Source organism: Peromyscus maniculatus, chromosome 14 (genome assembly GCF_049852395.1).
Source record: "Peromyscus maniculatus bairdii isolate BWxNUB_F1_BW_parent chromosome 14, HU_Pman_BW_mat_3.1, whole genome shotgun sequence".
In the NCBI taxonomy this organism is placed as follows: Eukaryota; Metazoa; Chordata; class Mammalia; order Rodentia; family Cricetidae; genus Peromyscus; species Peromyscus maniculatus.
In genome coordinates this window covers 34510016-34533084 of record NC_134865.1, presented here as the reverse complement: position 1 = coordinate 34533084, position 23069 = coordinate 34510016, and the positions used below count along the sequence as shown (strand labels likewise).

The window sequence follows — 23069 nt, the reverse complement described above, 5'->3', positions numbered from 1 at the left end:
GTACTCAGAGGAATGAAATCTGGCAGATGGATGTGTTTCACTTTGCAGAATTTGGAAAATTGAAATATGTACACCACACCATTGATACTTATTCAGGATTTCAATGGGCAACTGCTCTGAGTTCTGAAAAAGCTGATTCTGTAATCACTCATTTGCTAGAAGTTATGGCCATCATGGGTATTCCTGCACAAATCAAAACTGACAATGCTCCATCATATGTCTCTGTTAAAATGAAACAGTTTTTTGATTATTACAATATAAAGCATATTACAGGTATACCACATAATCCTACAGGTCAAGCAGTTATAGAAAGATCAAACAGAACTCTAAAGGATATGCTAAATAAACAGAAAGGAGTAACAAAAACCCCCAGAAATAGACTGCATAATGCTCTATTAACTTTGAATTTTCTGAATGCCAATGAGAAAGGAACAACAGCTGCAGAGAGACATTGGGTAATAGAAAAAACTACAGAATTAAATCAGCCTATATACTTTAAGGATGTGCTGACCTCAGAATGGAAACCAGGGTATGTATTACGTTGGGGACGAGGTTTTGCTTTTGTTTCTACAGGAGAAGATAAGCTGTGGGTACCATCAAAATTGATAAAGGTTCGATTTGAACAAGAGAAACCTCTTAATTAGAGGAGGTGATAGTTCATCAGCCAGCATGAACATCCAATTTAAACTAACTTGTACCTGTAACACATGTCTTTTCATTTAATCAGATAACTTGCCAAAAGGGAACATCCCCAAAATTAGTCTTGGGGAAAGGTTTTGTTTTTGTCTTTTAGGAGGATGAAGGTTAAGGAATCTGAAGAACACAAGACAAATGAGACAACTGAAGAAAAGGGACAAATCATGTATCCCAGGAAACAAAGTGAAACGGTGTATGGGTATATATTATCTAAAAAATTTTATGTCTTCTTAAATGTTTGTTTCCGCTTTTCTCTAAAGATTTAACACTATTGGTCTTCTAATAGTCCCAGTTTAATTAAAATTTAAAGCTGACTTTGGAGTTGGAGAATGGCTCTCTCCTTCTTTAAACTCAAGCATGTTGTTAAAAGGAAAATACAAACTCCCTGTATCATGCCAGAATAAAAGAGCCATTTTCTGCTATGGGACAGGACAAAAGCCAAATTAATTAAGGGACTATTCTATTACTAATCTCAACTCTTTGATTCTATTCTGATTCTTTAAACTTTTCTTAAAGTATAAATTTTATATCAAAATTTACAAGATTAATATATACATATACATTTTAAACTTTGTTAAGATATGAATGGTCATATAGAGTACTAACTAATTCTAGAAAAAAGGCTTCAATTAGCTGCATATATATGTCTTTGTGTTCGAGTCTCTTATCAGTTTTCTGCAGGAAATCATGGCCAGGCCTAACATCAACTGAAGTCTCCAGGAAGAAGATGGGGCCCCACAACAACAACAATTCCACGTGGACAATAATAATATCACTGAACTGACAAACATCATCTACAGATCAGATTTGAACTACAAGGTTCTCAGAGCAATTTTGAGATGACTAGCTGAGATGATCCAGTCTCAAAGACTACTTGAATAAGGACTTGAGATAAACCCTGAACTTTGGCTTTATACACAGACTGGATAATAATGAAGGATATAGTTACCTTTCCTAGAATTTGACAATTAACCTAAATTTTTCTTTCAGGATAAAGATAACTTTGCCCATACCCAGCAAGAAGCAATTTTAAGAATATGACGCCCACATTCCCAAAGAAGTGGTGGGGGGCGGGTGGTTTTTTTTTTTTTTTTTTTTTTGGTTCTTTTAATGGGTTTTGGGTCTGGGATAATTTTCATTGTTTAGGGGGGTTGGTTACAAGTTGTTGTCAAGGGTTAGGAAAAAGGCTAAGCAAAGGAGATTAGATTTAAGGTTCTTGTTTAAAAAAAAAAGAAAGAAAGAAAGAAAAGAAAAACATAATTACTAGTTTTAAATACTTTACATTATTACCAACTATTAGGATATAAAGAAATGAAAGTAGTTAGACATTACAATAGAAATTGTAGTCATATTAGATATGTTTTAAAAATTGAGCAAATATATTTTAGACAGGTCATCTTCAAACCCTTCAGAGATCTACTGAATATGGCATTTAAAATGTTTTAATAACTTAGAAATTTTTCTTTTTTGAGACATGTCGGCTCCTGGCAGTACCAATCTACTTCAGAGAAAATATGGGCATTGAAGAAACTGCATATGGAGTTAATTTTCATTGTGGCAAAAGTTAGCTACTGGACAACAAAGTATCCTCAAATCAACAGGACAAAATGGACAGACAGAACACGAAACAAAGGACTACCGATTCCTGCCAAAACAAGTGTGGTTATGGCTTTATCAGAAGGCATCTTCTGAGGCCAGGACAATATGGCACCATCCCTGAAGTGGCCTTCACAATCTGGAAAAGGTACAGTACCCTTTTCTTCGAAGGCAGCTGAACAGGCAGTGGACTGATGGCTTTTGTTGTGCAATGGAACAGCAACTGAAAGCTCACGCCTCTCAATAGTAGACTGGCATTTAATAGAGGGATATGGAGAAGAAGGGGATGCTGAGATGAAGCCATATATACACAGCCAAGAAGAACGGACAGCTGAATTCAAAAACCATCAACAATTTCCAGAATTTAAAATCCTGAATCATGACATCACACTAGTGGAATTCAGGTGTTTCTGGTACATGGACTGCTCTCACCCAATGTGAGGTTGAACTGTTAACCTTGTGTACAACCTACTTCACAAATGAGTCTGTCAGATATGCTAACCCTATAGGCTGAAGATGATGCCCCAACACTGCAGAAAAACCTCAGGTGACTGTCCAGGCAGCTGGCTGTTTCTGTCAACTCACAAAATTTTTGGAAGTTGCTTTTGTGCACTTCCTGTTTTTATTTTTGTTAGCTAATATTATTTCCTTCTTGGGTCTCTGAGGGAGTTGAAGATTAGTTAGTTATAGTTGAAGATTAATTAGGATAGAAAGTGAATTAGATACATTTTGGACTTACTAAAATAGGATAGATAAGGGAATTATTTTCTCTGATTTGTCAAATACAAATGGACTAGACATCGTTTAGGTATTTGTTAATTGTATATATTGTATATAGTTATTGTACTTTTGTATATAGTTTTTCTTTTGTTAGTTATAACCTTTTGCCTTTTTTTCTTTTTATTAAAATAGAAAAGGGGAAATATGGTGATATTTTATTTGTATTGAAATGTGATTTTAATTTTATGTTAATAAATAAAGTTGCCCTGGGGTCAGAGCTATTAGAGCCATAGCAAGAGCGTGATGGTTAGAAGAGCTAGGTAGATTTCTGTGTGTTCAGGGATACAGCCAGTATTGGAGACATATGCCTTTAAGACCTGGAGGGCGGTACTTACAGGCAGTGATGAGGCAGTCATGTGGTTGGGTTTAGAACCAATGAGAAGGCAGAACAGAAAGACTATTTAAACACAGACAAACAGGAAGTAGCTCTCTCTCGGGGAAGTTAGGAGCACTGCAGGAGGTAAGATTTTATCTCTGAGCTCTGACCTCTCGGCTTTCTCTTATACATTGGCTCTGTGTTTCTTATTTTAATAAGACGATTGGTTATATCTACAGGTTAGCATTACAGAGGGTATGGACGCCTGCAGTGTGTTCAACTCTGCTCCTCACTCACTCCTCAGCCTCCCTCCTCCTCCTCTTCCTTCACTTAATCACTTCCGTTCAGTAAATTTCCTCTGTCTATACTTAAAGTCTATACTTAAAGTATAGATTTAAAGGTGTGTTTCATCAGGCTGAAAACAGGCCCTAAGAAAATGTTCATACCTTTAACCCAAATCCATAGCCTTTGCTATGACACTAAGATATAAATCTGTTCTAGTTGTTTTACAGACACCTGCATGTTCCTGGGGAAGAGTTCTGCCACTGTATCAAGGAATCTGGTATGGTGGGTCAGTCTCTAAGACAAGTCCACCCCTCCTGCCAGGCTTGTGCCAAGGCCAACCTGCAGGGAGCCCTCCATATATGCCAGCCCCTCCACTAACCAAGGACACCAACTGGGTGGGTACTGACAGGCTGGTTTCACCCACATGCCCACTCATAAAAAGCTCCATCATCTCCTAACTCTTATTGACACCGTTACAGAATGGATGCACTCCCTTCCTTCAGGGAAACAGCAGATATGATGGATCAGCAGTTGGCCTTCTCCACCTCCTCAAGAAACAGGTTCCTGAGGTCTCCAGGATGGCAGCTAACTGAATGCTCTTCACCCACACCTCCCACTGAGTGTGACCCCTCCGACTCCCGATTCCACCTCCTCACGTCATCTCTTGCCAGTAGGAATAGTCAGACTTGAACTGGTGACCACAGATTCAAAGAGTCTGGGATGTTTAGCTGGAAGCTCCACCTCAGGCCCACCTCTCTCTCCCCAGATCCTGCCCCTGAGAAAGCCTGCCAGGCAACAGCTCCCCTCATCCAGGGTATGTAAAGGTCCAGCCTGTAGACTTCCCCTCCTCATGGTTTTCCCTCGCGGTTTCTCCTCTTCCCCCCGGGATCACCCAGGAATGCTCTGCTCAGATAAACCTGGACTTATTAATTAGGCCTGATTTGATTTATGACTTCAGCAGAGTTACCCACTAATGGAATATTTTTAGATATCACAGACTTCATGCAACAATTGGCAACAAAGGCCTCATAACATAGTGTAATTATATAGTAACAGCATAAGAAGACATACGTGTCTGTGTCAGTATGAACAGATTTTTAAATAGTGACCAGAAATTCCATCAGGTGCCAAGTAAGAAACTGGCCAGAGGACTGGAGCTAGAACAGTATCTGAGCAGAAATGAAAATCGGACTGTTCACCAGAGAAATACTTTGAACTTATAAGACATTTCAAATAAGCCTTGCTTCCTGTCTACTCCCTGGACAAATATTTAAAACAAACAAAAAGCCCGAGGTGTTTAATCTCTCTGTATTGGTAACACCCACCCCATCTTTTTCAGCATGAGTTGGCTCCAGCAAGAGCCTGACCAGTCTAGCCCCTCTGGCTGGTGTACAGTCTGACCCCGTCTCCAGTGTCTTGGGGTCACGGCCGATGCGGGGGAAAGGCAAATCTCATGGGAAGTGGTTTAACTAAGAAACAGAGTCCAGCATGAAGGAGACTTCTGAGAGCCAGGACCTGCGGGTCCTCAGGAAGGAGAGGTGGGCCGTTCACTCATCCTTTATCTGGAGGAACACAGCACGCCTCCTGCCAAAACCTCTGAAATGTTAATGAATGCAGCAGAGACCCCTGCAGTGGCCTAGTTACCTTCAGAACTGTTTGATTCCTGTGAGAAATCGACTTCATTCATTTTGCCCGAGTACCTGGTCTGTGTTAGACTCTCGGTGCCTCACTTCTAACACGTAAATGTTAGGGCCGCAGAGCTGTAGACACACTACAGACCAGCAAACACAAAGTCGACACCAGAAACTTCCAACTGCAATGCTTTGCTGAATCCTTCCACCGCGTGCTTCAAGACTGACATCCTGGCTGTCTAGTTGCCTACTTACGGGGACCTCCTGGTAAGGTGACAAACAGCTCTCTTCAAGAACGTTACAGATTCAGGAGCCATGACCCGGAGGATTTCACAGTACGGGTAGGATCCCCGGACAGGCAGACTTTCCTAGACATCCAGGTGGGGACACGTACCACAAGGGCCCACGTGAAAGGAACATGAAAAGGTCATGCCACGGAGAAGGTCACACAGTGATAGAAGCAGGCTTGAGTGATACAGCTACATAAAGAGGAACATGGTGGCCTCCAAAAGCTGGTGAACAGGACATCCTCCCCTGGAGTGCCTGGAAGGAGACAGAGTAGCCAGTCTGTGAACTAGGATCCCTGTCAGACTGATGACCTTTAAAAGTGTGTGTTAACTGTGCTGGACCATTTGTCACGGTAACAAAAGAGATACGTGTGTAAATTATGAATGACAGAACACAGCAGTAAACAGCCAATAAAAGACCCTCCATGCTTGCCTCAACCTCGGCAGCTCCTTCAACTCAGAGCTCGGTGAGCACCTCACAGGCTGTGAGGACTGGCCCCACTTCCTAGGCTGTGGACTGGCCCCACTTCCTCCGATTGGAGCACCTGTAGCCACACAAAGGCCCTGAGAATATACAGTGCAAAAGGGCAGCCCTGGAAGATACCAGTTACGGACAGTGACCAACCAAAGAGACCCTTCCCTCCCCCAGAGCGTGTGACACCAGGATGGCTGCAGAGATGCAGGGAACAGAGCTCAGGGTAGAAGCAGAGAGAACAGGAAGGCAGAAAAATAAAGCATGGAGACAAATGAGACAAGAGAAAAGGGGCAGTGAGCAGCAGCTTCCTGAGACCATGACCCCACATGACCCTGTGGTTCCCATAGTAACAGTGACCTACACAGGCCTTGAATGACCCCTGAATGGATGGACAATGGTAAGCTGCATTGCTGCTCCTCACAAGACTCGGGGCAGCTGCTGCGATGGACCCCGGCTCCCCCATTTGGTCTATTGAGTAGATTCTCTCCTTGACAACCTCGGGGCCCAGTCACGGTTTCTCAGCCCTAGTTTCTACCTTTGTGTCCTTTTAGACATCACTGATGGCAAAGGACTGAAATAGAAACACCAATAAAGGAACACGCAAATGGCCAACAAGCTCATGAGAGTATGTTCAGTGTCGTTAGATACTAAGGCAACAAAAACCGTGAGTACAGTAAGAGACCTCTCCCCCCCACCCAGGAGAGCAATGCTTAAAAGGCATTAGAACGACGACATTGGACATGCATACAATACCGGCAGTGAATGGTACAGCCACCAATGGGAAGAGTTGGGCAATTTTCACTAACTCAGACTTTGACAGAGCAGCATCGTTAGAACAGAGCAGCACATGGCCACAAAGTCTGCTCTTACGTCTATTCTCAAAAAGTTACAGACGAGGTATTCAAATGAGACCTGTACAGTGCTCAGAGTGTTTTTATACTCCATCCTATAAAGTGCCAATGACAAAAACATCCATGAGTGCATAGACAAGTTTCGGCATAGTCATACAGTGGAGAGTGCCTTAACTGTGAAGAGATGAGAAACAGATACACACCGCCAAATGAATGAGCCCTAACACTGCTATGGGAAGAAACCAGCCACAGAAGGCCACACGGTGTGTAATCCACTGCCATGTGACATCAGTAACAGGCACATTCACAGAGACACAGAGCTGTGGACCACAGCATTAGCCAAGGAAAATGAGGGAAACAGGGAACAACTGTTCATGGGTATGTGCTTTAGTTTTGGGGTGGTACAACATTCTAGAAATGGGTCATAGATACAGCTGCACAATACTCTTTTGTTGTTGTTGTTTTGGTTTTTCAGGACAGGGTTTCTCCGTGTAGTTTGGTGCCCATCCTGGATCATGCTCTGTAGACCAGGCTGGCCTGGAACTCAGATATCGCCCGGGCTCTGGCTCCCAAGTGCTGGGATTAAAGGCATGCACCACCACCACCCAGCTGCACAATACTCTTAAGTATTAAATGTACAAGTGCTTAGAATGATACATTTTATGTTACATGAATTTTATAATAATCAAACAGTGTATGGGAAATTAATTCATGAGGCTTGCTTATTTATTTGCTTATATTTTTACATGTGTATACATACATATGCATGGCTTTGTGGTAGCATAAACATAAATTGAAATGATACATAAAGCACATACAGAAAACATGCAAACATACATATCAATGGTATACCAATAGTTAATACATATTTAAGTGGTTTCTGTATAGATGCATATGTAATAACCATGTCCATAATTTATATTGTATAATTACCTATAATTTAGAAAACTTACATATCCTTGGTTATAAATAACCACTTCAACTTGCAGCTTTGCTACAGACACAGTAGACAGACACTGCACATCTGGCTGTGCTCTTGGTGCATTTGGCACCTGGGCCGTTCTTGTCCCACAAGGTCCAGTCTGGGGTGAACAACAGCTTGATCACCGTGTGCTCTCCAACTTCACGTGAATTCTGCGCTTAGCCTGGACCTTGGAGTATGTTTCCTCTGTGGCGTAAAAGCCAGTGATTAGCATGTGTCTGTCTGTCCTGGCCTCTGAGTGAAGAGAGATGCTCAATGCGGATCATCAGGCCTTCCATGTCACTAGTTAATGTGATACTGATCATTTAAACGGATCCAATGATGGGAGCCAGTCAGTAAAGAGATCAATGTATTGACATTTGATACTTCAAAAGAAGATCACAGGGCACTGAAAAAATAATGTAAATTTCTAAAGCAAATGACAAAGTGGCCATCTGTACTGAAAAAGACATCAAAGGAAATAGTCTTTGAATAAAATAAATTTTATTTATTTTTGCTTATCCAAAGTCCAGAAGTGGCTCTTCCCCTTGACCAGCAGGTGGCGCTGTGAACATAGCTTTGAAATTACAAAGGCTGTTTTCTTAAATCCCTCAACTATGCAGGACATTTGAAATGATTTGTTTTAATTGAAATAAATGTCACTGTTCTTGACATTAGATATTCCTACAATTCTGAAATCCCCCCCCTTCATATTAACTCAATTACTTCATAGAAACAGCTCTTAAAATATTATCTGTAAGCTTAACGAACAAAGACTGGGTTGCTTTCTTGTAGATCGCTCTTGATCACATCTTCACACACAGCTACCTACTTAGTCCTGGCAAACTCAGAGGTTATTATCCCACTTTTCAGAGAGGAAACTGGTTCTCACACGATTACATTCTTTACCCAAGTCACACACCCCAGTGAGGAAAAAGAAAAAATCAGATCTGGCTTCCTGGTGATGTACCGTGGCAATACCACTGCGCTAGAGCATTTCAAAAGCGGGACTCCTCAGGGAAAGTCTAGGTAGATTGTCCTAAGTACCGAGCAAGCACGGCATTTAAAATGTTAATTTCATTCAACTCTAGATGCCGTCTGTATTCAAATCCCAGAAATGGTTTAAAACTAAGACAAGTCTGACCTTTTTTCTCTCTGGGGAAAGTTTAGGCTGAAAGGTGATATCTGGGGAGTCCAGCCTGCTGCACAAGGACCTGGAGCCACAGGGCCACACTCTCCAGGATCCGTCAGAGGGCGGCGGCTGTGGAAAGGGAGTCTTAAGCACTGAGCTGGGCTACTCAGCAGTGAAGGGGCTGTGTCATCTGCATATCGAGAACTTGACCTTTCTGTCATCAGGTAATTTTCCACACTATGAAATAGAAAAGTCAGTACTTTGCCAATTGTGAGCTCATTCTAAACTTAAAAAAGAAATACAGAATGTGAATTTGAAAGATGTGTGTGAAGCAGGAGCAACCAAGCTTTCTAAACCCGATACACAGATCCAATGCAGAGAATTATAAAGGTTATCTAGTGTTTGCTTTTTTAAGGGGTTATGAGACATTGCCCTTTTCTTTTACTGTTTCTTGTGTCTGAAGGTTAACTGAGGCTCATCAGCTCCTGGCACTGCAGTTTCCCACTGTGAGCCAAACACCACTTGTCATCTGAGAGAAGGAACGCTGAGCACATGGACAGCAGTATTTCAGCCTGTTGGGTAGTCTTTATTCCAGGCTTGTAGGATGGGAAGTTGTGAGCTGGATGGCTTCATGGTGTCCCTCTGGCCAAAGCTCTCCACAGCCACACCCAAACATCAGTCCTCTGACATCTGTGCTGGCTAAACTGCCCACATAACAATCTGCAATCCTGGGAAGAGATTCTTAACAAGGGCTGTCCAGATCGGGTTGGCTTACCAGCTCAGGAGGGGAGTCGGGGAGCTGCTAAGTCACTGAGCCAGTTTCAGATGCCACCATTCCCTAGGCAGGTTCCCAACAGTAGATGGGAGGAGAAGGCTAGCCGAGAGCAAGCAAACAAGCAAGAATCTGTTCTCCTGCTCTTGACTGTGGGTGTGATATGGCCAGCTGCCTTGACTTCCTCCACAGCATGAGAGCTAAAATAAATGCAGTCTCCCCTAAGCCACTGGTTGTCGGGGTATCCGTCCTAGCAACAGAAATAAAATTAGAACATTTTACCTCTGTGGGAAGTCAGGACAGATTCAAGAGGAAAAGAACACCCCAGGCTGTCCTGGGACAGGGATGGCGGTCTCCTGAGCGCTTTTGAGCGAGCACAAGGACAAGGCTACCCCAAGAGTCCATCCACATGCTGTGCCCCATAGGCCATCGTTTTCCTTTCTGGCATAGCAACCAAGTAGAACTCATTCAAAACACTACTTTTGCCTCTCTAAGTCAGTAGACATTAGCTTCCTGGAAATCCTGGGTGACAAAGAGTCACAAGGACCCTCCACTCACCCTCCACAACAGCCCCTAGGATTTCTGTAGACAGTACACACTTGGATAAATGTTAGAAGCTAACACACAGCCTAATTGCAAATATTAACACATTTGGCCCAATTAAACATCAAAACCGTATCCCACCAGCTGGTTCGTGTTTTCTTCATACCTAAGTTTATCTGGAACTTTCTTCCTCCTGTCTCCATCTACTTCCTAGTAAGTTGCTCTCTCCAGAGGCAGTGGGGGCTCAATAAGGAGGAGAAGACGTGAAGCACAGAAGCCGGACAAGGAATGCCTTGCCTCAAGAGCTGCCATTTCCAGTCAGATCCAGCACCCTGGGTCTGGCAGAAGCTAAGGCTGAGTATTTCATAGACATCTGCATAGCTTCTTCAGAGAGGCCCAAGCTTAGGAGTCTCTCCTGAAGCTCCCTTGACAAGGCAGATTTGTCGCCATGCTCCACCTCTGGGCTGTACCCCAGCTGCGGTCACTCTTCCTTGACCCATAAGAATTAGGCCTAGTCTTCCAACACCTCGCTATTCTCTTTCTGGTCATTCTCAGCAGAAATAAAAATGGCCCTGTCAGGATAGGTCCACAGGTAGCCTCTGCTGACCCACATCTCCCCCGTCTCACTATCGGTCCTCAAAATAAGTGTGGAATGTCCCGTGAACTGGGCATATTAGAAAAGGGAGAACTGGCCCAGACAGTCTCCGCTATGTCCTCATTTCTCCCAGGATAGGAGGGCAAGAGCAAGGTGCTTTCTGAGGCCCTGGGCTGCACCAGGGTGTGATGTGCACATGTAAGATGCTGTCTGCCTAGGGCAGCCTTCCTGAGCCTTGGGGGGACCCGCTCTGCAAGAATCCCAGGCAGTGAGCAAGGACTGTCCCACTGGACTCATGAAAGTGGCAGAGCACATCTGTCCCTCCATCACAGCCCACATCTACACCATGTGCAACAACTGCCTCCAATGAAGCCAGGCTCGGCAGCTCTCCTGCTCTCATCGGATGTGCGGAAAAGTCATGAGCAGCTGACGGTGAAGACACTCGTGTGCCGTGGAATCATCCTTCCTACCCTGAGAAGATGTGTTGCTCTCGTTGGTAATAAAGAGCCAACTGACCAATCGCTAGGCAGAAAGAGGTTAGGCAGGAGAGCCAGACTGAGAGAACTCTTGGGCATATATCCATGGATGCACAATCATTCCACAAGGACACTTGTTGTATTTTAAAAACAGCTCGGCGGCCTTGGCAGCTGGAGCCAAGGGGCACGGTGGAAAGTCACTCACCCCACGTGGGCGGCACTCATGTAGAAAGTTTTACTAAGTGGGGAGTGAGAAGGGAAGAGAGAGAAAGCGGGTGGGGTCTGCAGAAAAAAGAAGAGAAAGAGAAAGGATAGAAAGGAAAGGAGGAGGTGTGTGCTACCTCGTGGCAAGAGAAGGGAAAAGGGGGGATTTCTTAAAGAGGACTTGACATAAGATGACATTGTCAGGAGGCTGGGCAGGTCCCCAAGGGGCAGGTCTGAATGCTAACAACACTTGCTCAACCATGTTCGTAGCAGCATTATCTGTAATAGTCAGAACCTGGAAACAACCTAGATGCCCCTCTATGAAAGAATGAAAACTTGGACTTGCCATGGTTGGCATCGTTGGTCTCCTCTGGCAGGCAGGCCGCTTGTCTGTGGCTAAACCTGCCTCTACCAACCTGTCTGGAGAGTTTGGTCAGAGATTCATTGACCAAAATACAGTTGTAAAGTTCACTTGTAAAACATGAATGTGTTCTTTATCACTTTAGCTTTAAGAACCAATGATTGTCACACCATGACTAAGGACTTTGTCCTACCAGTGTCAGGCAGTTATTGACGTCACAAGCTATACTGTGCCATTGTCTTGAGAATTACTACCTTCTATTTTAAAAAAAAAAAAAAAAAGTTTATTGATTGATTTTATGTGTATGAGTGCTCTATTGACTTTATTGCCAGAAGAGGGCACCATATCTCATTGCAGATGGCTGTGAGCCACCATGTGGTTGCTGGGAATTGAACTCAGGACCCCTAGAAGAGCAGCCAGTGCTCTTAACCACTGAGCCATCTCTCCAGGCCCCACTATTCTTACGCACTCTCATTGTATATCTGCTTCTGTTTCTATCTGAATTTTTCTCTATATATTTTAAAGGTATATGTATAGTTTTTGCTTTGGTCTTGATCCTCTGTCTCTGGTGTGTGTGTGTGTGTGTGTTTGTGTGTGCACGTGCGTATGTGTGCATGTGCGTGTACGTGTGTATGTGTGTGTGCTTGCATGTGTGTGGTATATGAGTGTGTGTGTGGATGTGTTCATGGATGTGTGTGGTATATGAGTGTGTGTGTGGATGTGTTCATGTATGTGTGTGGTATATGAGCATGTGCATATATGTGCACATACATGCATGTGTGGGGTGTATGAGTGTGTGCTTGCGTATACACAGGTGCACTCACACATGCAGACACATATGGAGGTCAGAGCCTGAGATCAGGATGCCTCTTCCATGGCTCTCCACATTATTCTTTGAGGCAGAGTCTGTCACTCAACCTCAAGTTTGCTGGTTTGGTAGACTGGGTGGCAGGTGAGCACTCAGGACCCCCCTGTCTCTCCCTCCCGACTGCCAGGGTTATAGGTGCACACCCCCATGCCCAGCTTTTTCGTGGGCCCTGGGGATGCAAACTCAGGTTCTCATGCTTGCAAGCGAACGCTTCACCCACAGAGCCGTCCCCCAGCCCTGTCATGTACTTCTTCATAGGAGAATTTCCCAAATTCAACTTAATTTTGTTTATAGACAGCAGGCTGTAGAGGCTGTCTGTTGCAAAAATTGTAAAATGAAACAAAATAAACAAAAAACTCCACTCCCAATCATAAGGTCTTGCATTTTCTCAAATAGAGGAATCTCCATTATCCTATACAGTTGGCTCTGTCTTCTATAATAAAATAATAGCAAACCCATGGTATGAGAGCCTCCACTGTCCATCCCACACTGTCCATCCCACACTGTCCATCCCACACCGTCCATCCCACACCGTCCATCCCACACCGTCCATCCCACACTGTCCATCCCACACTGTTCATCCCACACTGTCCATCCCACACTGGTGCAGACACGGCTTCCTAACCAGGGCCTCTATTGATATTGCCAGGGGGAGCTACCACACCAACTCCAGTGTCGTCCGTGTGACATGAACAATTATGTCAATAATAGCAGACAGGAGACACATGTCCCACGGGACTAAGCTCCCTGGAGGTCCCTGGCATAGTGCCCGTGTTATGCCTCCTTCTCGGAGGAGACGTGCTTCACAGATCATGAGCTCCCTGGGCTATAGGTTCTGTATAACTGCTTTTCTGATAATGTTCTAATTAATCTATGAAGCACAGCCAAAATTAATGAATGCTTGGGTTGTGAACTATGGAGGAAAGGGAAAGCTGGACATGGATTTTAATCAGATATAACAGAATGAGCTATTTTTTAAGACCTCAAGCTGCTAGATAAAATAAGTATAAACACTCACCCACTAGGAATCCTTTAGGAATCCCAACTAAAGTGATTTATGACAAAAGACGTTATCTCATAGGAGGCAGATGGTGGGCCCTCCATTTAAGAAGTTCAACATGAAAAACTTAAGGACTACAACAGAACCCCTTCCCCTTACAGGTGTAAAAGTATAAGAGTCCAACAGGTAAAAAGGTTTTATATTAAAAGAGATATGTGATTAAAAAAAAAAAAACTTAAAGAGGGTATTGGAGAAATTATTTTGGCCACTCCACGTAGTTAAAAGGATATTTATTTAATGGCGTAACTCACAAATTAAGTAATGGGTAGGTCGCAGGGTCTGGGGAAGGTGTAACGCAGTCCAGCGGTGTTCTCCGGAGCTCTGCACAGTCAATCTGCACCGGTCAGCGTCCCGGCACCGAGAGAGCGCCCAGAGAGAGCGCTGACCCATCCAGCTCTCCGGTCCCCCGGCGCCTCCCCTCGCCCCGCCCCATAGGCGTGACAGTTGCCAGAGTCTCAATGGGGGTTGGAACTTCCAGAACCAAGCTGGAATGGCTACCCACTACAAGAGGGGCTATAACATCCAAATTAGCTAAATGGGTCATAAAAACCAAAAAAGTAAAAATATACTAGAACTAGATAAGATAAAAAACACAGCTACAACCACAAAAAAGTCTACTCGTGTCTAGGGACTGTACTAAATTTAAAAAACACAGACTGCTCTTTGGGTCATAAAGTTCTTGTGGATAAAGGGATATGTCTAGCATCAATTAATAATTGTGTGCTTGCTGTTTTTTTTAAAGATGTAATTAAAATATTGCCAAGCTCTTGTTGTTTTTTGTATGACTTGATAGTTTTCTTTTCTATATATAAACTACTGATTTACAAAAGTAAAATTACAACAGATTCAAATCACTTCTGAGTGTGTTGTCTGTCTGTCATTAGCCGAATCTTTGCCTTCCTGACTACCCAAGCCCTGGTTCTCCTACGGTTGTGGTACCCCCAATGGGCCAGTCCATGACAGGGAGGCCCAGACCTCTGAGCAGCATCTCTCTCCATTATGCAGAGGCGGCATGCTGGCATCCACATTGGCCCCTTTCAGGCCCTCCTTGGTTTTAACTCTTCATTCTAGTCCCTCCAGCATCCTGTAACCACTAATAGATGCTCCCGAGGTATCCCGGCTTTAGAAGACCCTGCTGCAAGATTCCAATCAGGGGCTGAATATGGAAGGGGAGGAGGATTCATACAAACAACTAAACAGCAGATCAGGTTTGACCTGTGTGAACCTGTGGGTACCACTACCTGAAATGAGATTAAGATGTTGGTATGTAGTATGTAGTGAATAAAAATCACAAAAATCTATAAACTACAGGAACACAATGTGGAGTGAAATTAAATGTAGCTTGGGTAAAGGTAAATAGGGAAAACTCTTTCCTCCAGCCCATTTATGAGAAATATCCTAGTATGTTAAATAGGGCACATCAGATTGTCCAGAAACTAGAGATTCACACTTGAAAACTAACTTTAAACTAATTCATTGTTAAAAATAACAAAGCAGGTGCTTATTAGTTAGGAGTCACCAGTGACCACAGAAACTTCTGAGACTGTGGGACCCTCCACTTTCACCAGCAAGTTTAGAAAGAGAGAGAAGTCAATTCTGTCTAGAATTAAAATAAATTTAGTACTTAAAACATTTCACATTACAAACTTAATAACTATAAATCAACCTAGCTACTACTTCTCATCTTGAGAGTACAGTACCTTTACAAAATCATGTGATTTGGGAAAAATCCTAGGATAACATCTGCCTGCCCCCTAGTTTCTAGGCAGAGTGGGCTCCCCTTAACAGTAGTCCTATTAATAATAAGAGCTGATAAGTAACGTGACTTCATTATCAACTGTCATTTCACAGACATTTATTTCTTTTGCTCTTACAAAAGGAGCACAACTTGGCTTTGGTATTCTGTCTTGTCTCAGGAGCTGACATAAAAGCCTGATGGGAAGCCCAGCCCCATGCTCCAACCCCAACCCATCATGTACCTGGGAAGTCTCTATCTGCTTCCTGTAACTTTTTTTGTTTCTGTCTATAATCCTGAACCCTTCTGTCTGAGGCACAGTGTGAATGTCTCTGTTTACAATAGCAATCATCTGGGGTCACAGTGACAACCAAGATTAGGACTTAAACTCAAAAGTCCTGGTCCTGAAACAGAAGAACATCAGGAGACTGGAGGCCCAGGGCGCGAGGTCCGTGATCACTGCTCCTCACACATTTCCAACAGCCACACGCTGCTATGGACCAGTGATGATAACGACAGAGAAGGATTCATGCCTGTGCTCACACTGCTCTGTGTGCAGGTGAAGAAAACTCTTCTCTCTTGTTCATGCTGTCCTTCCAGTCAGTGCTGCAGAATCTGTCTCCACAAAGGCCCACCATGAGCCACACTCAGGAACTAACCGCTCCATTTCACAAGGGCATCTATGACACACTGCTGTGTGCGTATTCCTCTCCGTAGTGAAAGTCTGGATTATCACATTTATAGACAAGCCTCTCCAAGTTACCGTGAGCTTGAGCAAGTCACCCAGCCCCAAGCCTGGGCTCACAGGAATGAGGTAAATGCTAGCTTTCAGTGAGACATAGCACTCTGCTCACATTCTTCTGAAGTCTCCTTTGTGAAAATCATACCTTCTGTGCTGGCTAGTTTTGTGTCAAGTTAACACAAACTAGAGTCATCTGAGAGGAGAAAACTTTAACTGAGAAAATGCCCGCATAAGATTGGGCTGTAGTCGATCCTGTAGAGCAATTTGAAAGTGCCTGAGGTTGGAGGGCCAACCCACTGTGGGTGGGGCCACTCCTGGGGGATGGTCCTGGGTTCGGTATGAAAGCAGGTTGAGTTAGCTGTGAGGAGTTAGCCAGGAAGCAGATCCCCTCCATGAACTCTGCATCAGTTCCTGCCTCCAGGTTCCGGCCCAGCTTGGGTCCCTGCCCTGACCGCTTTCAATGATGAACTGTTATGTGAAAGTGTGAGTGAAATAGATCTTTTCCTCCCCAGTGTGCCTTTGGTCATGGTGTTCCATAAAGGAATAGTAATCCTGACCAACCACTCTCTTCGAAATATAGAAGAGTATGTGTAGCCAAAGTGCGAATTCTGGGATCTCTGTAAGATAATAGAGGCTCCATCAGAGTTAGAGAGATCCGTAATGTAATACTTACATAAGGACATTCAGGAGACATAGAAGGGACCATGAAACATAGGATGGTCTGTGAGAGAAAGTGAATCCTCTTAAGAACTCCTAGAGAGAAAATTACACCTTGAGTCTGTGCAGTCATGAAGTACAAAGCCATCCACACTGTAAATGGATGCTAGCATAGGAAACTGAGCTCATTCTCAAGGCTTAATGCTGGCTACATCCTTTACAGTGGCATCTTAGCACAGTCATAGGCCATGAGGCTTGTGGGATGGCTCCATCACTAAGGCACTTGCTTTGCCATCACTGAGACCTGGGTTCAATATCCAACATCCATGTGAAAATCTAGAATCGAATGAGTTAGTTAGAAAAACAGCTTCAGAGATGCAGGATTCTGATGAAGATACTGAAGACTGAAAATTACAACAAATTCACAGGCAATTATCACAGACTTCTAGTGCATTCTCCAGAAAAACAAAGCTGAGCCATGAAAATCAATAACCAGCTGTGTAACAAGAAAAAGCATTTCTGGGAACTAAGGACAACAAATTTACTGAGTTCAGGGAAAAGGAAGGAGTGCTAACATAATTTCAGTAGCTGGATGAATCTTTAATTTCAAGAGTGAGACAAGCATCCTACAAGCACTGAGGAAACAAAAGTCACACGGTAAAGATCGCCAACTGGTCCCAAACCCTCTTCCACACCAAGCAAATGAGCCCCCGGCCAAGCAGAGTGGGATGCACTGGACCACAAACCATTCAACACCAAAGCAACTGCCCCTTCCTAAGACCTTCATCCTTAACATCACATGACCAGTTTCGGCTGCATTATGAGCACCATGCAGATGAGAAAGCCAACAAAAGTAAACACATAAACGGCTGAAACAAGCAAGTACAGCATTTCATCACTTTTGATGCTGCTGTCAAAAACCAACAGAAAAATCTCACTCAGCTGAATAAATATTGAAAAATATTTTCCTCTCTCTCTATGCCCCAGACCCAACCCCTCAGGCCTGTCCCCAGTGCTGCAACAAAACACCAGCTTCAGGCTCTTTCCCCCCTGCCCACAACTCCTGTGGATCCCACAGACCATCCCCCTCCTGGCCTCCCTCCCCCTGCTCATCCCTGCATCCCAGCTTCCAATACCAACAGGCATTACCTGTGAACCAACCAGCTGAACAGGCCAGAAAAATGGTCAACACACAGCACACTCTGAAAATCCAGAGAGGAAACAGAAAATAAGGAACTAAACACCCATCTAACAAGGTAAACTCAGAAATCAGCACCAAGGCCTATAATCACCCACAAACCCAGATGTCTAGATGTCAGCATAAAAACACAATCAACAACAGTCAGGACAACATGTCTCCACTAGAGCCCAGCCATCCTACCAAAGCAAACCCTGAAAACCAACTATATGGAGATGATAGAGGTCCTTAAGGGGAAATTAATAAATACCTTAAGGAAAACACAAACAAACACTTGGAGGAAATGAATAAATCCCTTAAAGAAAACCAAGAAAAAACAAACAGTTGAAGGAAACACATAAAACTGTTCAAGATCAGAAAATGGAAATAGAAACAATTACACACACACACACACACACACACACACACACACACACACACACTGAGGGAATCTTGAAAATAAAAATGTATGAAATCAAACAGGAACTACAGAGGCAAACTTCAACCACAGAATATAAGAGGTGGAATAGGGAATCTCAGTCATTGAAGATATAATAGAAGAAATTGATAAAAAAATAGGGAATCTCAGTCATTGAAGATACAATAGAAGAAATTGATAACTGTCAAAGAAAATGCTGAATCTAAAAAATTCCTGACACAAAACATCGAGTTTTGTGGGACATTACAAAAGAAAAAAAAGATGAAAAAACCCTTAAGAATAATAGGAATAGAAGAAGAAGAATCCCAGCTCAAAGGCCCAGAAAATATTTCCAACAATATCACTGAAGAAATTTTTTGTAACCTAAAGAAGGAGATACCTATAAAGATACAAAAAGCAAATAGAACACCAAATAGGTTGGAGCAGAAGAGAAAGTCCCCTCATCACATAATAATCAAAACACAAAACATATAGAACAAGGAAAGAATATTAAAAGCTACAAGGGAAAAAGGTCAAATAACATATAAAAGTAGGTCCTATTAGAAATACACCTGACTTCTCAATGGAGACTCTAAAAGCCAGAAGAGCCTGGACAGATGTGATGCAGACTCTAAGAGACACTAGATGCCAGTCCAGACTAATATACCCAGCAAAATACCCAGTCACCATTGTGGAATAAATTAGGTATAAAACTTAAGAGTCATAAAATAGAAACTGAAGAAATATTGCCCAATTCATTTTATGAGGTCACAGTTACCCTGACACTCAAACCACATAATGATTCAACAAAGAAAGAATCACAGACAACTTTCCTTTATAAACATTGATGCAAACATACTAAATAAAATACCTGCAAACCAAACCCAAGAACACATAAAAAATATCATTCACCATGATCAAGTAGGCTTTATCTCAGAGATGCACCAGATGGTCAAGCATATGAAAATCTGCCAATGCAGTCTACCATATAAACAAACTGAAAGAAAAAAAACCACATGGTCATCTCTTTAGATTTAGAAAAGGCATTTGACAAAGTCTAACACCCCTTCATGATAAAAGTACTGGAGATATTAAGGATACAGGGACATACCTAAACATAATAAAGGTAATTTACAGCAAGCCAACAGCCAACATCAAATTAAATGGAAAGAAACTCAAAAGCAATTCCACTAATATCAGGAACAAGACAAAGCTGTCCACTCTCTCCCTATCTATTCAATGTAGCACTTGAAGCAATAAGACAACTGAAGGAGATTAAGGGGATACAAATTGGGAAGGAAGAAGTCAAGTATTGTTATTTGAAGATGATATGATAGTATATATACATAAATGACCCAAAAAAATCCAGCAGGCCACATCTATGTTTTTATCCCATAGCTGATAAACTCCTTCAGTGAAGTGGCTGAATACAAGATTAACTAAAAAAAAAACAAAAACAAAATAGTAGCCCTCCTATATACAAATGACAAATAGGCTGAGAAAAAAAATCAGGGAAACAACACATTACACCTTTCATAATAGCCTTAAACAATATAAAATATCTTAGGGTATCTCTAGCCAAGCAAGTTAAAGACTTGTATGATAAAAATGTCAAGCCTTTGAACAAAGAAACTGAAGAAGCTATCTGAAGATGGAAAGGTCTCCATGTTCATGGCCATCCTACCTAAAGCAATGTACAGATTCAAATCCTCATCAAAATTCCAACACAATTCTTTACAGACCTTGGAAGGACAATATCCAACTTCATATGAAAACAAAACAAAACAGGATAGCTAAAACAATCCTGTACAATAAGAGAACTGCTGGAGGTATCACCATCCCTGATGTCCAGCTGTACTACAGAGCTATAGTGATAAAATCCACGTTATTGGCATAAAAACAGACAAGTGGATCAATGGAATGTAGATGCAGACATAAATCTACACACCTATTATGGACATCTGAATTTTTATAAAGAAGCCAGAAATACACACTGGAAAAAAAGACATAATTTTCAACAAATGGTGCTGGTCTAACTGGATGTCTGCATGCAGAATAATGCAAATAGATGCATATGTATTACCCCACACAAAACTCAAGACCATGTGGATCAAAGGCCTCAACATAAAACCAGATACACTGAACTTGATAGAAGAAAAAGTGTAGAGCAGTCTTGAACACAATGGCACAGAAACAACTTCCTGACAGAACACCAATAGCATAGGCACTAAGATCAACAATTAATAAATGGGACCTCATGAAACTGCAAAACTTCTGTAAGGCAAAGGACACTATCAATAGGACAAAGTGGGAGCCCACAGAATGGAAAAAATCTTGATCATCTCCACATCTGACAGAGGAGTAATATCTGAAATATATAAAGAACTCAAGAAACCAGATATCAAAAAAACAAATGATCCAACAAATAATCCAATTAAAAAGTGTAGGTACAGATCTAAACAGAGAGTTCTCAATAGAGGAATCTCAAATGACTGAGAAACACTTCAAGAAATGTTCAGCATCCTTAGTCACCAGGGAAATGCAAATCAAAATTACTTTGTGATTCCATCTTACACCTGTCAAAATGGCTAAGATTAATAACACAAGTGACAGATCATTCTGGTGAGGATGTGGAGCAAGGGGAACACTCCTCCATTTCTGGTGGGAGTGCAACCTTGTACAACCACTATGGAAATCAGTATGGCAGTTCCTCAGAAAATATGGAATCGATCTACCTCAAGACTCAGCTTTATCACTCTTGGGCATATACCCAAAGGTCACTTCATCCTACCACAAGGACACTTGCTCAACTCTGTTCATAGCAGCTTTATTCACAATAGCCAGAAACTGGAAACAACTTAGAGGTCCCTCAACCAAAGAATGGATAAGGAAAATATGGTACATTTATACAACAGAGTATTTCTCAGCTGTTTAAAGGAAATGATATCATAAAATTTGCAGGCAAATGTATGGAACTAGAAGAAAAAATCATCCTGAATGAGGTAACCCAGACCCAGAAATACAAACATGGTGTATATTCACTTATAAATGGATATTAGCCATTAAGTAAGTGATAACCAAGCTACAATCCATAGGCCCAGAGAGGTTAGGTAAAGAAGTGGCATTTAGGGAGGATGCATGTATCTCCCTGGGAAGGGGAAATAGAATAGATTATGTGGGTAGACTGGGGACAGTTGGGAATAGGAGTAGGAGGGATCAGGTCGGGGGTGATGGGATGGAAGGAGAGAGTATGGGGGTAAGTGGCTGGAAGTGGGGGCATTTGGGGTGTGGTATGGAAACCTAGTACAGTGGAAACTTCGTGGAATATATGTGGGTAATCCTAGTGAGGACTCCTAATAATGGGGATTACTGAATCTCAACTGGTCATTTCTTATTGTCAGGCAAGGCTTCCAGTGGTGGGACTGGGTTACATTTGGTTGAGTTGTTGGCCAAGAGGATCCCACAGAGATCAGCAAACATTGCAGCATGATGTTAGGACAGAAGGTCATACTCTGTAAACTGCCAGTGGGACCCCATTGCTAAGGACAGCATGCTCACAGCTCACAGAACATAGAAAGATCAAGCCGGTGCCTGCATGAAGCCTTCATCCTTATGTTCCAGTCCCCTTGGTATGGGAACGTGCACTTCAGGCTACCAAAAGAGAAACATGGACACCAACCTAGACAGACACCTTTGACCAACAACCTGCCCTGCCTGCAAGATGGGCGGCGGTGGTGCAGAACTTGTGGGAGTGGCCAACCAATGTCTGATTTAACTCCAGGAGAGGGAGTCCATGCCCTACGTTGCCTGGATGGCAGGAACCTGAGACTAGCTACACCAGAGACTTAGGGTAGAATCAAATAGGTCTGGCTTTTGAAAAAAAAAAAAAAAAAAAACAGCAAATCAATGGAATGATTCCTAATGATATTCTGCTATACTCATAAATCTGTGCCTCATCCAGTCATCATTAGAGAGACTTCCTTCATCAGCAGATGGGAGCAGGTACAAAGACCCATGGCCAGATTATGCAGAGAGAGAGTCTAAATTAGAGGTCCCCATTGGGTCCCTCCCCTCGAAGCTCAGGGACTACTGCAGAGAATGGGTGGGAAGGTTGTGAGAGTCAGAGGGGATGGGGGACACCAGGAAAACATGGCCCACAGAATCCACTAAGCAGACCATGTATGGGCTCACGGAGCCTGCATAGGTCTGCACTAGGTCTTCTGTGTATATGTTAGGGCTGTTGGCTTGGTGGTTTTGTGCGACTCCTAACAGTGAGAGCAGTGTCTCTGACTCTTTTGCCTACTCTTGGGACTCTTTTCTTCCTGTTGGGTTGCCTTGTCCAGATTTGGTGTGAGGGCCTCTGCCTTGTCTTACTGTATTTTGTTTTGTCATGTCAGGTTGTTACCTCTTGGAGGCCTGCTCTTTTCTGATGAGAGATGGAGGGGTAGTGG

At 42.9% G+C, this 23069-nt stretch overlaps 1 long non-coding RNA gene across 1 annotated transcript in view; it reads right to left on the bottom strand.

The window, feature by feature from the left end:
• The window catches only part of LOC143268437 (uncharacterized), a 626027-nt gene extending 611732 nt beyond the window's left edge, over positions 1-14295 (bottom strand). Inside the window, exon 1 of the long non-coding RNA XR_013044327.1 lies at positions 14141-14295. This is a non-coding gene — a long non-coding RNA (uncharacterized LOC143268437). The remainder of the gene's footprint in view (positions 1-14140) is intronic.
• Positions 14296-23069: the final 8774 nt, after the last annotated feature.